General features: G+C 38.6%; 1 pseudogene; it reads left to right on the top strand.

The window, feature by feature from the left end:
- Positions 1 to 7255: 7255 nt before the first annotated feature.
- On the top strand, positions 7256 to 7338 carry LOC126875598 (U6atac minor spliceosomal RNA; annotated as a pseudogene).
- The last annotated feature ends 6717 nt before the right edge of the window (positions 7339 to 14055 follow it).

Raw genomic sequence — 14055 nt, 5'->3', positions numbered from 1 at the left:
AAGTATATTGCAATCAATTTCGATCATGTTTAAGAAATGTTGACAAAATCTTTTGTTTCTTTTCGAGCGAATAAAACTCTATTAGAATATATTTCGAGTAAATGGGTTCTGTATTTTTGTGCAGCGTGCAAAGTTTGAGAGGATATATTAATCCTTTTTTGTTATTTATACAATTGATATACAACGTAACACACTTGGATATTGATTAAAAATTCATTTTTTATTGAAAATAATCTCATCTAACGCTTGGAATGCCCCTTTATATCTAACTGACTTTCCTGATCTTTTTTTGTTGTGAGGTATTTTGCAATCTGAGCACGCTTTTCCTGGAAAGAGTGTTAGACAGGGTCCTATTGTCTAAAGATGGAATTTCCTTAGCTGTATAGCCGCGCCTTACGCGGTTGCGTCTGAAATCCGCAGTCTGAGTCTTAAATCGGAATTATTGGGTAAAATTGATCGCCTGCCTGCACCACTACATAGCTACACCAGCCGATACACGCGTCCGACGCTTGTGTTGATACACATAGCACAGACGACTATGCTAATATCATTGACAGCAATGCCGCTACCTTCCGACAAACGAGTTTTAAGTGTTGCGTCGGGTGTTTAGATACTACGTAACTTTGTAACGATTTCGATGAACAACTGTATAATGTGTACCTTTTTTAGCGTTTATTCACAAAACAGTTTTAATATAATAATAACTATATAATAACATAATATTATAATAATAATAACATAGTAGTGTGATATTGACTGAAATGCCGGAGATCAATAAAATATTAGTTATAATGATCCAATCCAATAGCTTTAAAATTAGAGTGCTCACAGATTATAATTTCTTATATATAATTACAATATTTGCATTGATTAATTTATGCTTTCTTAGGGCATACGAAAATTATGTTAATGAAATAAAATAAATAAATGAAATAAAAAGAACAAAATAAAATAAAAGGAAATAAAGTAATATATGATAATATAAATAAAATAAAACAAAATAATTAACGAACCAATTTATAAAAAGAAACTTTTTACCGAAAGACTGAAGCCTCGATCAAAACCCAGCCCTTCTAGATGTTCGTTTATCTTATACCTGCGTGCCGAATTCACATTCCTTTGTTTTGGGAGTTGGTGTCGTGTGCCAGGCGATTCGGGTTTCTTGAGTCGGTTGGAGATTTTTGTCGACGTTACGATAGTGTCACGACCAGCTCAGTTCAAGACCGGAGATAAAGATGTGTTGGCACTCGGCAACAATGTATATCGCCGAAGCGGAGTGCCCAATGAACCATTAATATCCCAACAGTGCTTCCGTCGAATGTTCGGGAGGAGGGCGTGCGTGGCAACAGTCGCGGACGCCTAACAAACTCTAGGATAGTGGGGATATAGTGTAACGTCGCTTCATATTAGAGGCAGAATGTATGCAGGTCTTCAGTCCATACCCTCAATTACCCCAAGGACCCACCATAAGCCTAAACTTTTTAAGTTTATTATTTCTGCTATCTGTTTATGGATGGTCCTTGAAACAGCCCTTAGGTTGTTATACGTCCTTACTAATTACGGGAAAGCAGGTAGTTACTTAATGGGAAAAACCCAATACTCGACTAACGAAAAAGCTGGTTTTTCCCATAAACAATGTTACCTACTAGCCGCGCTGGAAGAAGGCTTTCTCCTCCTATCTTCATGACTTATAACCAATTAGCATCGTGGATCATTACCCTCACATTTCCTAACGGAAGGTGCGAACAGCGAATCCGCGTTGTTAATTAAAAATGGCGCACCCACGCCGAGCTTTCCTCCGTAATGAGACGGAAGCACCTGGGGAGAAATAGATAAAACTATCGAACAGTGAACATCTCTCCAATCTATGTAAACCTGTGCCGTGAAATAAAGACGATAGTTGTGTTACGACTCAGCTACTTTTTATTTTCATCAACTAACCTCAAAAATTACGTGACAAGAGAGTGTTAACAAAAGAAACATAACCGAATCCGATCGGAAATCGAGTCGTAAGAGTCAATCTTCAAAAGTCACGGCTAGAGCTCGGAAGTAAATTGTAAACCAGGTGCCAGAAAAAAATAAAGTTTCCTTTTTTTATTTTTTCATCTTACATTTCTTTTTTTATTTCTTTGTTATTTTACGTGACAATAGCTTGAATAAGTTAAGAAAATTATTGTAAGTAACATGGTGTTACGAATAAGATTTGGAGAAGAGACAGTTTGGAAAAAAAATGTTATTTTAGGCTGGAATTTGAATTTACAGATAACTATTTATAGTTCAGGACTGTAATTTAGAAAAATACGCGAAACTTTTAGTAAATATATGTCGGAGATGAAAGGACACCGGAGTCTTTGGAATTTTGGTTAATCCCGCAACATTGTAACCTAGAGTCTACTATAGCTGTAATTAAACAATTGTAGTTATTCAATCTGATTGTAATTGTTCGAGAGTTGTGGTAATGAGCTTGGGCTCGAGGCGACAGTCAGTCGCCGAACGTAGCCACGGTCACGGGATGAATGCTTTGTCTAACAAAGGCATGGAATAATTCTATACTTCCCTTAAAAAGGAAATAGTTGTAACACTCGACAGTAAACATTCCAACGGTCTCTGTCCCGTGGCTCGCCACACGCAGACCCTATTCTTCGAGTAAGATGATTGCCAGATGTCGATGCGTCTCCGCAGTACATGTTCAGCTAGCCCGAGGGCCTGTTATAAATCTTAAGATTTAGTCAACTAAAGTCCTTGAAACAGACAAACAGCCTTGTCCCAACTACGGGAAAATAGGGGAGACCTATTTTTCAACGAACGGCGTCCCCCACTAGCAACTTTCCCTCGAGGGCGGCTAGCATTTCTTTCTAACCACCGATATGGAAATTGACCAATTAGCAGCAACGCCAATTTCCCTTACTTTCTAAACGAAGGCTTTTCTCGACGAATCCTATGATCTTGTAACGTCAATTCATATCAGAGACCAGGCCACACACCACGGACAGGATGGCACCCAGATGTCTGCATATCCTTGGAGCGCACCCTCAATAGTCTTAAGTGCCCACCAGGGGGGCCTTGGCATTTTTATAGTTAAGGTCCTTCGGACCAAGCGAGTATTTCCTGTCTTAAATTTCCCTTTACGTTTATTGTCTACCACGTGTTAGCTTAGAAAGTTGGTTTCCTCCACATCTGGTATGTTCCGTTGGCAACTTTCTCGCGAGGACGGCTAAAACCCTTCCTGGTCCACCAACCGTCCTATTATCCAATCGGAGATGGTGTCTACTGCCCTCACTTCCTTAACCAAAATTGTCATCAACAAATCCGATAGTCCCGTGTCCTTAGACACACCCACCCCTAGCTTTCCTCAGACACAGTATCGTCAGTAAAATTTTACTTATTCTGTATCCTTAGGATAGTCAACATATCTATCCCGGTCTCTACTCATATAAGTCGCGTAGTTAATGTATTGTTGTAACCAAGTCTTACATAACGTGGTTGGAGTAAATTGTGATTTATGTTAATTCAGTGCGTGTAACATTGTGATTGGTGAATTCATAATAAAGGTTGATTAAAACCAAGTAAATAGTGGTGTTACGACTCAACTATATTTTATTTTTCACCCACCAACCCAAAAATTACGTGACAATCTCGTGTCCTTAGACACACCCCAATATAGTTTTCCTCTGTGGCATCATCGGGACGGGAAAGTCATTCCCGCTCGCGATCTCATCGACGAAAAGAGTAACACCTTACGACCAGTGAATTTACGCGTACGACTTAGATTTTGCGAGTACGTTCATCTATGATCCCGTCGACCGCGGATTCGTTATTGAACCTAGGATCATTGTCATTAGTTTCTCGAGTACCTAACTACCACGGTTACTTGTCCGGTTCTATACTAATCGTATTTGCACTAGTCAATGTCTTCTCTATTGCATAACGACAACGTGTAACCCAAACGAAGATTCGTTTCACGCCCCTAACCCTAATTTTAATGTAAACCCGACATATAAGAAGCGGCATAGATATAAGAGATGTAAAGCCGAAAGTTCGTCCAAAGCCAAAAGGCACGGACTACGCAATAATAAATAAAAATAAATAAATAAAATTAGCAAGAAGGAAATATAAAGTACAAAGCAAGATTACTCGCAGTAGGACGTAACTAGAAATCGGAATAAATTGCGGGCAATCATTCGCTCCTGTCAACGATTGGACACAGCAAGGGCTATGCTGGCTCTAACTTCGATTAATCGAATGAAAATCAAGCAATCCAACGTCAAATCGTCATACTTATACAGAAATACAAAGGACAGAGTATATATGGAACAACCACTAGGATTTATAACCGACGGTAACAAAGTATGCGAGCTAGAAAAACGCACATATGGATTGCCTTAATCTGGATACCGTTGGATATTATATAACACACTTTGAAGGAGAATCGTGTGCATATAAATTAAGGGACAGAAGCAACCGATCGTTGGAATATACGTAGCTGACTTTTTATAGCAACAAATGATAAGATAGTTGAATTCCTTAAATATAAAAGTTATAAAAAATAAGGATGTGATATAATTATCGGAAACATACAAAGAACAAATTTTAAGGAAATACCGCCTAGAAAGTTGCGATCCAGTAAAATAGCCACTAAGAAAATTTAAATGCATTTAAAACAAGATTTACATGCATATAAGGTTCGCCGAAGCCGGTGTCAGGTAAAGTAAAAAAAGAAATGGAAGGTGAAAATAAAAAAAGAGAGAATTTATTTGCTAACATCTTGTTTACACTAATGACAGTTTACTTCCGAACTGCAGCCGTGACTTTCAAAAACTGGAGCTCTTACAACTCGGCCGCATCCCTACACAAGTGGTTATCTTACGAAGTAGGGAGGACCCCCGGGTGTTGGGTCTGGGCCCTGACCCCCTGCTGCCGCGTGCACTACCTTGCCGACTGGTGGGTGTCCGTCATTAGCTCATCGGTTTTGAAGTGTACCGGTCCTGACACCGGATAAGACCGAATACCAACAGTTACTGAGACCACTGATCTACTGCATTGGCAACTAAATGATTGCTGATTTTGTCAATACCACCTAATGACAAAATCTGCAATGACTTAATTGCCAACCCAATGTATAGCTATCGGAACGAGACCTGATATTTCTTCACGGTAAGTAAACTGTCACAATATAATCGGAACTCAAAAGCAATACATTTGACCGCTGTGAAAAAGGAATGTAGATACCTGAATCAGTAGACCCAAGTTGGATGGAACAAATATTAAATTTGTAGAAAGAAAGAGAGAAAAAGAGATTAGACAAGATCAAGTCGTGCTTTATTCGCATCACAATTGAATATGTCTGCAGAACAGCAATGAATATTTTAGTAATAGCATTTTGCAATTAATTTAAAGATGTCTAATACAAAAATTGAAATGCACCATAACGAAATAGTAAAATGATTAAGAAATATGATAAATACAGATATGTATGTATGAGTAACATTTTGTATGTAAATAAATTTTTAAGAAATGAACAGGCGCTATATTTTAATCTTTCAGTTTCGACAAAGAAGATAATTCCTTTGACAAATTTTGTACAAATTCAAATCAGAAAATAAAATAAAAACGTATACAACTTTCTATTAACTTTCGAAATCATTTTAAAAACAATTACAAATAACATACGAGTTGTACGAATGAAAATAGTTACATCAGAATCATTATCCACGCTAAAACCTTATTTATTTAGTGTTTCGATCATTCGCGGAGAGACGCGATCGCGAGATATCACGTCAACGAGAGTTGTAAGTTCCCGTTACGATTAAACAATCGCCGCCACGAACTGATCGATTCCCTTATTTCGATTATGATAATAAGGGTAGTTCAATGAAATTTCACAGAATTAACACAACTAAATTAATGTTTATTGCAACAACTTATTAACTAGAAAGATATAAATGGAACAACAAAAAGAAATGTGACTACGTAATGCGCGATATAAGATATGTGTTGACTGTTTGGCTTCTCGAAACGTTATGACGCCTTTCGATTTTTGCCGTTTTTTTCTGGAAGGCGACCCCCACTACGTTCGGATCACGCCACATTCTTTTACGCCAGATAAAATAACGGCCAAGAATCGACGTTTCTGGAGGTCGCCCTGCTTAATGAACCATGCGCTTGCCACTACAATGTTTGTTTGCCGGGCAGCCGCGACGATCCGTCTGCGACATTATAGTGCCGCGACCGACAGTTAAGAATATGATCTATGGCAAGCCGCATGGCGTAACATTTAGTATCAATTCAAATTTTTCTGATAAATAAGAGATGTCAAGTGAAAGTATTTAATGCGGAGTTTAATTAAATGTTTCCATGCTATTGACCATTCGTTTGCGTACACGTTCGAATGTCCCTTGTGATAGGCTCTTCTTATTATTTTATTTACATCGTTCTTAACAATATGAGTAATACTAACGTAGAAAAAATTAGTTATTGGTATACTACTTGTAGCAGACTGCAGAACTAAAAAGAAGGCAGAAAATAGTGTGAAATTAAAAATTTTGGCGGGTTTACATAAATGTGTCTTTTAAAAAGAAAAAATAGACTTTAAGGTGCTATAATAAACTTTTTGACGAACTTTCCGGGCACCCAGGATCCTCTCCTTGCCTCTCAACACTACTCTTACTACAAGAAATATAATAGCAGCAAAAATATATTGAGGGCTTTATAATAGATTTGATAATAATACTTTTAATTAAGGGAATTATTTACCTTTGCCCCTTGTATTTTGAGAGGGCTATGAAAAAAGTACATTTCCTTCATGAGGCTAATTAGAATACTTCCTATGATATACATTGCCACATTAAGAATCAAATACTTTCCATTCAGCTAGAAGCTCGGCGGGGCAGCCAGCTACGCTCGTTGAAGCTCAGAACTGAAGACGACGCGTCGCGAGTTCGAATCCTCGGCATAAGAAGTCTCTGCATCTAAAAAGGGACGGAAAAACCAAAATTTCTCTTAGAATATACAAACAGGCAAGCGGCCAGCGCCTCCCTTGCGTGTGTTCTGGGTGTACTTTCTGGGAGTACTTGGTTTTTAAACGTGCTTGGTGTTAAGCACACAGGGGTCCGACGGTCAAAACTCGCACTGATACACTGCCCCGTTCGTGGAGGTTTTAGCCGGTAAGAAACCGGCACTACCTTCTGCCCGTCCCCACAGGGTGGTAAGGTGTCTATGAAGATTTCCTCCACGTAAAAAAAAAAAAAAAATTTTTTTGTAGTATGAAAGGAGAGACGTTTAACATTCCCGTAGACAAGGGGGAACACATATAAATGGTATCACTGGCGAATAATCTTTATCAATAATCGACATGAAAGTAGGTGTTACGCCACGATGCTTACCACAGGCTGTATTTTCTAACCGTCGCTCGCGGTCCTACAGTGTCGCAGGCAGACCGTCTTATCTGCCCGCCGGATCATATACAATGTATCGACGGGAGTGTCACGTAAAATAACAAAATAAAAAAGGAATTTGAGGTAAAAATAAAAAAAAGAAAACTTTATTTTTTTTCTAACATCAATACACTTTACAATCTACTTCCGAACTCTAGGCGTGACTTTCTAAGACTGACTCTTATGATTTTACTTTCGATCGGATCCGATTACTTTCTTTTGTCATCCCTCAACATCCCCACCGTCCATGCATTTGCTAGGCGTCCGCGATCGTTGCCACGTGCTCTTTCCTCTAGAACCTTCGGTGGAAGGACCGTTGGGATGTTGATGGTTCATTAGGCACTTCAGCGATATACATTGTCGCCGAGTGCCGCCACATCTTTATCTCTATCGTCAGTCCGTCGGATTTGAAGTATGCCGGTCGTGACAGGAGCATAGTTGTCGCCAAGCAGCGAGCCCTAGAAACGTCGATTTTTGTCCGTAACGTTTTCGACACAAGAAGAGCCATACGTGATCATAGGCGCGAGCGATGGCGTGAAGCGAGCATAATGGGATTCGTCTTCCAAACAAGACAAAGAAATGATCGAAAGGCAATCAGTCCCTTCTGACGAGTCAAGCGTTAGACATCGGGAGCTCTGACGAGCAAAATCAAAATCATATAGTTTAACGAATTCATTGAGAGATATCGTAAGGTCGAGACAACTTTGTGTAATTTATTCAACATATTATTGTCAAATATATTTTTTTAAGTTCACCTGTTAATACAGTGTTACTTCATTGAACCACCTCTGTTATCTTAATCGAAACAGGGGAACGACTATTTCGCGGCGTCGATTAACAGAATCGTAGCGAGAATTTACGCCTCTCGCTGACGCGTATTCCTAGCGGTCGCGTCTCTCCGCGAAAGGTCGTAACAGTATAAAAAAGAACATAGTCTGACTACATGCCGTTGAATAGGGTGGGGGGGGGGGGGCAGAATTATAAAAAAACCAGGAAAAGCTAGAAGAAGAGAAGGAGAAAAGGGAATGAACAAGCGAAAGTGTGGAAAAATACCTGGAGGAATGTAAAGACTGGACCTGCAAGGGAAGAACAGTAGAGGAAACGTGGACTGAAATCAAAAAGAAGATAAACGAAGCAATGCCAAAGAAGAAAGTGACGATGAGGAAATGGGGTGTGGGAGAGAAAGCGTGGTACAACAAGGAGTGGAAAGAAACGAAAAGAGTGATGAGAAGGAAGATGACAAAGTTTATGAAAGGAAAATGCAGCAGAGAAGCGCTCATAGAGGGAAAAGAGAAAAGAAAAGAAAAGAAGCAAAAGAAAGCAACGGGGGAAAACGGGTTAGAATATGAGGTACGAAAGTATGCACCGAAGGAAGTGGGGGTGGCCTTATGGGAGTTAAGGGGGGCTAAGGTTAATTCGTACAAAAAAGGCATGTTTCTGTGAATTTTTTGTGACGACACAGTTAGAATCTCTTTATTAAAACCAATAATACACTAAAGTATGACATTCGAAGTATATTGTATAAAATTTTCACGGACGTGTCTCGGAAAAAAGTAGAATTGCGGCGCCTCTCGTAACTTGGTGCTGTATCATCTGAAATCAAAAAATTAAAGTTCATTCGTTAGGAAACAGTTTTCTCCAGGTAACGCTGGGAGGATTTTTCGAAATTTCAATTTTTCACTTTTTTGGAATACTTTGAAGGGAAAAACGCGATTTTTTGCGAAAAAATCGGATAATTTGTTATTGTAAAATAAAAATAATTAACAAATTTGAAAAAACTCTACAGCGTTACTTGGTAAATTATGTACAGAAATAGTGTTCAAAGGGGCATCGGGATCTGGGGGGTAAGATTATGTATTATATAGAGAGCGAAACATCTGCCAGGTATCAATAGCACGTTCGGGTCGGGTATGTATTAAAATTCGACATGTATGAAAATACTCGTAACTTTGTCAATTTTGCTCCAATCGACTTGAAATTTTGATACAATATTCTTAAGATATTATGCATTCATTTAAAAAAATACAAAAAAATTGTAATACCTTACCCCCCCCCCCCCTTAAGGAGAATATGGAAATAGGGAGGGGATATCAGAAGGTTGGAAAAAAGGATATCGATATGTAAGAAGGGGGACAAGAGAGTAGCGAAGAGCTACAGAGGAGTAACGCTAATGGATACAGCATGCAAGATCTATGCAGAGATATTGGACGAACGACTGAAGGCAGAGATTGAAAACAAACTGGAAGATTCGGATTCAGAAAAGGAAGAGGAGTGACCGATGCGGTTTTTGTGATAAACCACATCATATACAAGCAGCTAGGTAAAGAAAGAGGGAAATTGTATGCCTGCTTTGCGGACTTAAGAGCGGCGTTCAACAGACTAAACAGAGAGAAACTGGAGGAGAAAATGAGGAAAATGGGGATTAGCGAAAAACTAACCCGAAGGATTAAAGCGATATACGAGAGTCAAGAACCGCGACACAAGGGAATTTTGGACTTCGAGGGGAGTCAAACAAGACTGGAAGAAGAACTAAGGCAAGGACAAGCTGGGGGCATAGTGGTAGGAGAAAGAAAGGTATGGTCACTAACATATGCAGACGATATTGTGTCGATGGCAGATAGAGAAGAGGAGCTAAAAGATATGCTAAAGAGATTCAAACAATTTTTAAAGAAAGCCGAATTAGAACCGAGCACGGAAAAGACCAAGATAGTAGTTTTCGAAAAAAGAAGGATAAAAGGAGACAAAGAAAATGGAAATGGGGAGAGCAAGAATTAGAAGAAGTGGACGAGATAAGATACCTAGGGTGCATGCTAGAGAAAAACCGCAGTGATGAGAAACACATACAAGACAGGAAAAAGAGAGCAACAATAGCAACGAAGAAAACATGGAGCGTGGGAGAAAGAATATTCAAACAGGACTACGAGAGGAGAATGAAGATGTTTGGAGCAGAGGTATGGGGCTGGGATATGGAAGAAAGACTGAATAGAATACAAAGAAGATATATAAAACGGATATTAGGTATGACAGCACCAAATTATATATCGATAGAAGAATGCAAGCTAATAGAAATCAAAGAAAAAGCATTAAAAAGAGCAGCAAGGTATGAAGATAAAGCCCTAGAATGAAAAAGGAACTAAAAAGGAGTAAAGGAGTGTATAAAGGAAAGAGAGAGAAATTGGGGAAATGGCCAAGAAGGGAAAAGAGCAAGAAAGGGTAAGGAGGGACTAGAAGAGGTGAGATATGGTGGGACGCAGATAGAAGCAAGAGAGGAGCAAACAAGGATGACAGTAGACCAAATTATAGAAGAAAGAAGTAAGAGAGAAGCAGAAGAGAGGGGGAAAAGGATAAGGGAATCCAAATATAATATACATTACAGAAATATCGCCAAAGAAGAATTACCAAAGTACTTAGAAGGGTGGATGAAGTGGAAGTATAGAAGGCAAGATTCACATGTGGGAACGAGACCAAAGCAAGGGAATACTGGAAAGAAGAGGGAGAAAAAAGATGCAGACTATGTAGAAGGAAAGAAGAAGACCTGAGACATGTAATAGAAGAATGTGAAATAACGGGAGGATCAAAGGACATAGGAAAAACACTAAACGAGACTGGAAAAGGTTTAACAGAACTGAAAGCAATAATAGAGAAGGAAAGGGCAAACGACAGGAAGGAAGCACAGCAAGGAGGCTAAAGACCAAAGCTGCAATAGTTATTAGTCATTAGTTATTAATTTGTAGTTTCTAGTATTTAGTTCGTAGAGATAGAATAATTAAGGGAGTGAAATAGAATAGAGCGGATAAGAGGGGAGGTAGACATATAAGAAGCGAAATAGATATAAGAGATGTAAAACCGAAAGTTCGTCCAAAGCCGAAAGGCACGGACTAAGCAATAATAATAATAAAATAATAATAATTTATATAATAATAATTTAATGTGAATTAAATTTAATGTAAATTAAATTATTATTATATAAATTATATAAATTACCTTACGGTTGATATCGTACGTGATAAGGATCGCGAAAAAGTATCTAATTTGGTATAGTCTTTACCACAAAAAGTATTTCAACCTGAAAAAGTTGTGTAATTCATTTTCGTTGATCCGAGGTCTTATTCAAAAGATATTATTTCTTAAAACTGTTGCCTATTATTTAGTAACAATTGTGTCACTATTACTGCAAACTTTTCAATTTTACATAACATAACGCAAGAAAAAAAAACAGAAAGGAACAATGAGTAATTTACTTATACATTATTTATACAGAATTTGTATAAATCTCTAAACATTTATACAACTTTATTTTTTACACTAATGCTATTATATTCATCGAATTGATTGGTATCTCAAACTTTTTATTTATTTTTGCAATATATTTTTTGTAAAATTATGAAATACATTTATTAGGACAGGAGCGCAATTACATATACTTATTTTCATTAGATTGATTTAAGTCAAATTAGTTATACATGGTATATGTGAATATGCATATTAAAGGTTGGCTGTTCTATTAGCCGTTCAGAAGTCACAGTAATCAATTTCGCAAATTAAGTGACGATGTTGCAAACACTGTTTTTTAATTTACATTAGAATCTATTATCATTTATGTCATCTTTCTGCAATACATGAATTTTTGTTGGAATACAACTGTAATATCGTAGAATAGCTTTGATTGGAGATCGGCTGAAATTAGAAAACACCGTGTACGCCGTCTTTTTGTGGTTTGTTTACATCCAAGAGCGCCTAGTAACAGTGACGCGAGAAAAGATAAGCAGCGTCAAAACAGAAGTACGGTTTCATATTTCAAGGAGTGGCAATCGAGAGGCCAGAGTATGTGAGCCGAAAAGTGTGTGTGTGTGTGTGAGAGAGAGAGAGGACGAGAGCAGGAGTGCAAGAGCGAGCACGACCGAGCAGGAGTGCATTGGCGAGGGTCAGAGTTGATGGAGACGTCGAAGCATAGAGTCGTTAGAATTGAGTTGCGAATGTTGTCGAGTGTAGAGTTGCTAGTGAGAGAGAGAGAGAGAGAGAGAGAGAGAGTTACCAAATAGTTGTCAAGTTATTTGTTGTAAATACGAGCGTTGCATTTAGTTTTCCTGTTAATCAAACATCGTTTCTCTGTCTAACTAATATCTGTATTTTCAATCCATTATTAATAAATTATAATTAATCGGACAAAATTACACCTTTAATATATTCCGATATTACACAACGATATTAATCGCATACAGATAAAGTGATTGATCGAACGGATTCTTCCCTCCGTTGCCCAGCGACATCCCCACTACCGTGCGTTCGTGAGATGTACCGCGGAGGCTAGCGCATGCATGCTCTCCTTTTTAATGTGGGTAGCTTCCATTGTACATTGATAACTTTTTCATTTCCGTTTGGCACCTAATAAAGAATTGAACGTGTGTTGCAAAACGTGTTTTTTCCTAAAAAATGTCAAAGTTATTGAAGTTTTTCTGAATAATATTTCTGAATTTGATAAATTTACAAATTTATATCTCCTCTTAACACTTAACGCTCCAAGTGTGCCTCCCAAGCACCACCAATGTGCGATGCGGTGCGGTACTCTTTTTAAAATCTGACACTTAAGAAGTTTTTTTCTTTCCTTTTTATTTGGAAGAATTTTATAATTAATTCTCACTGAGAATTATAAGTAATAGCTTTTAATTATAATAATAGTCTGTTATTTCGACCAATCGCGGGGAGACGCAGTCGCGAGGAGAGACGTCAACGGGAGTCGTAAATTCCCGTTACGATTATAACAATCGACACCACGAATTGATCGATCCCCTGATTTCCGTTGAGATAATAGGGGTTATTGAGTTTGTATAACACTGTGATTCACAGAATTATAAATCATATATTTCCAACACTTAGATTACACTGATGAGCATAGATAAATAGATAATCACTCATCGCACGAAGATAAGATAGATATGTACGTTAGAGCAGGGCTCTTATAATTGGATTTAGTGTATTAGTGGACGTAGTCATATAATATATTTAGTAGAGGAGATGTATGCTCGACAATACCAAGAACCGACTCTCGCGTTATGCTTAGACTGCCACGATAGGCGTTAGCGTTAGACATAGTAGTTGACTTTTCCAGCGAGGTAGAAGAAGTGAAGTTGAGTGACGATGCTGTGTCGGAGGAAAGCCTGTGATGGGTGTGTCTAGCGCACGGGACCATCGGATTTGTTCATGCCATTGTAGGTCAGGAAGTGAGGGCAGTATACATTGCCTCGGATTGGACAAACGAAGGTTGGTGGACTAGGAAGGGTCTTAACCGCCCTCGATAGAAAGTTGCTAGTAGGAAGCATCGTACGTGAGAAAAACTAACCTTCTCGTGTCAAGCCGTAGTAAACAATAGTCTTTAGAAACTGATTTAGAAAAAGACATTTGTTGGGTCTGAAGGACCTTAGCAGGCAAGTTACTCGGGTTTCGGTGTCCGTCTGGCCCACGGTGTGTGACCTGGGCCAGGCAGAGAGTCGCCCGGCGTAACATAGTCGATTAATAAGCTATTGGTCGGTAAACGTCGACGACAAAAAGCCGATGAATAGGCTATCGGTCGGTAAGCGTCGGAGACTAAAAAGCGATTATTCGGCTATCGGTCGGTAAAGTG

Source organism: Bombus huntii, chromosome 18 (genome assembly GCF_024542735.1).
Source record: "Bombus huntii isolate Logan2020A chromosome 18, iyBomHunt1.1, whole genome shotgun sequence".
Classification (NCBI taxonomy): Eukaryota; Metazoa; Arthropoda; class Insecta; order Hymenoptera; family Apidae; genus Bombus; species Bombus huntii.
The sequence above is the reverse complement of the archived record's forward strand: the minus strand, read 5'-3'. Positions and strand labels throughout refer to the sequence as shown.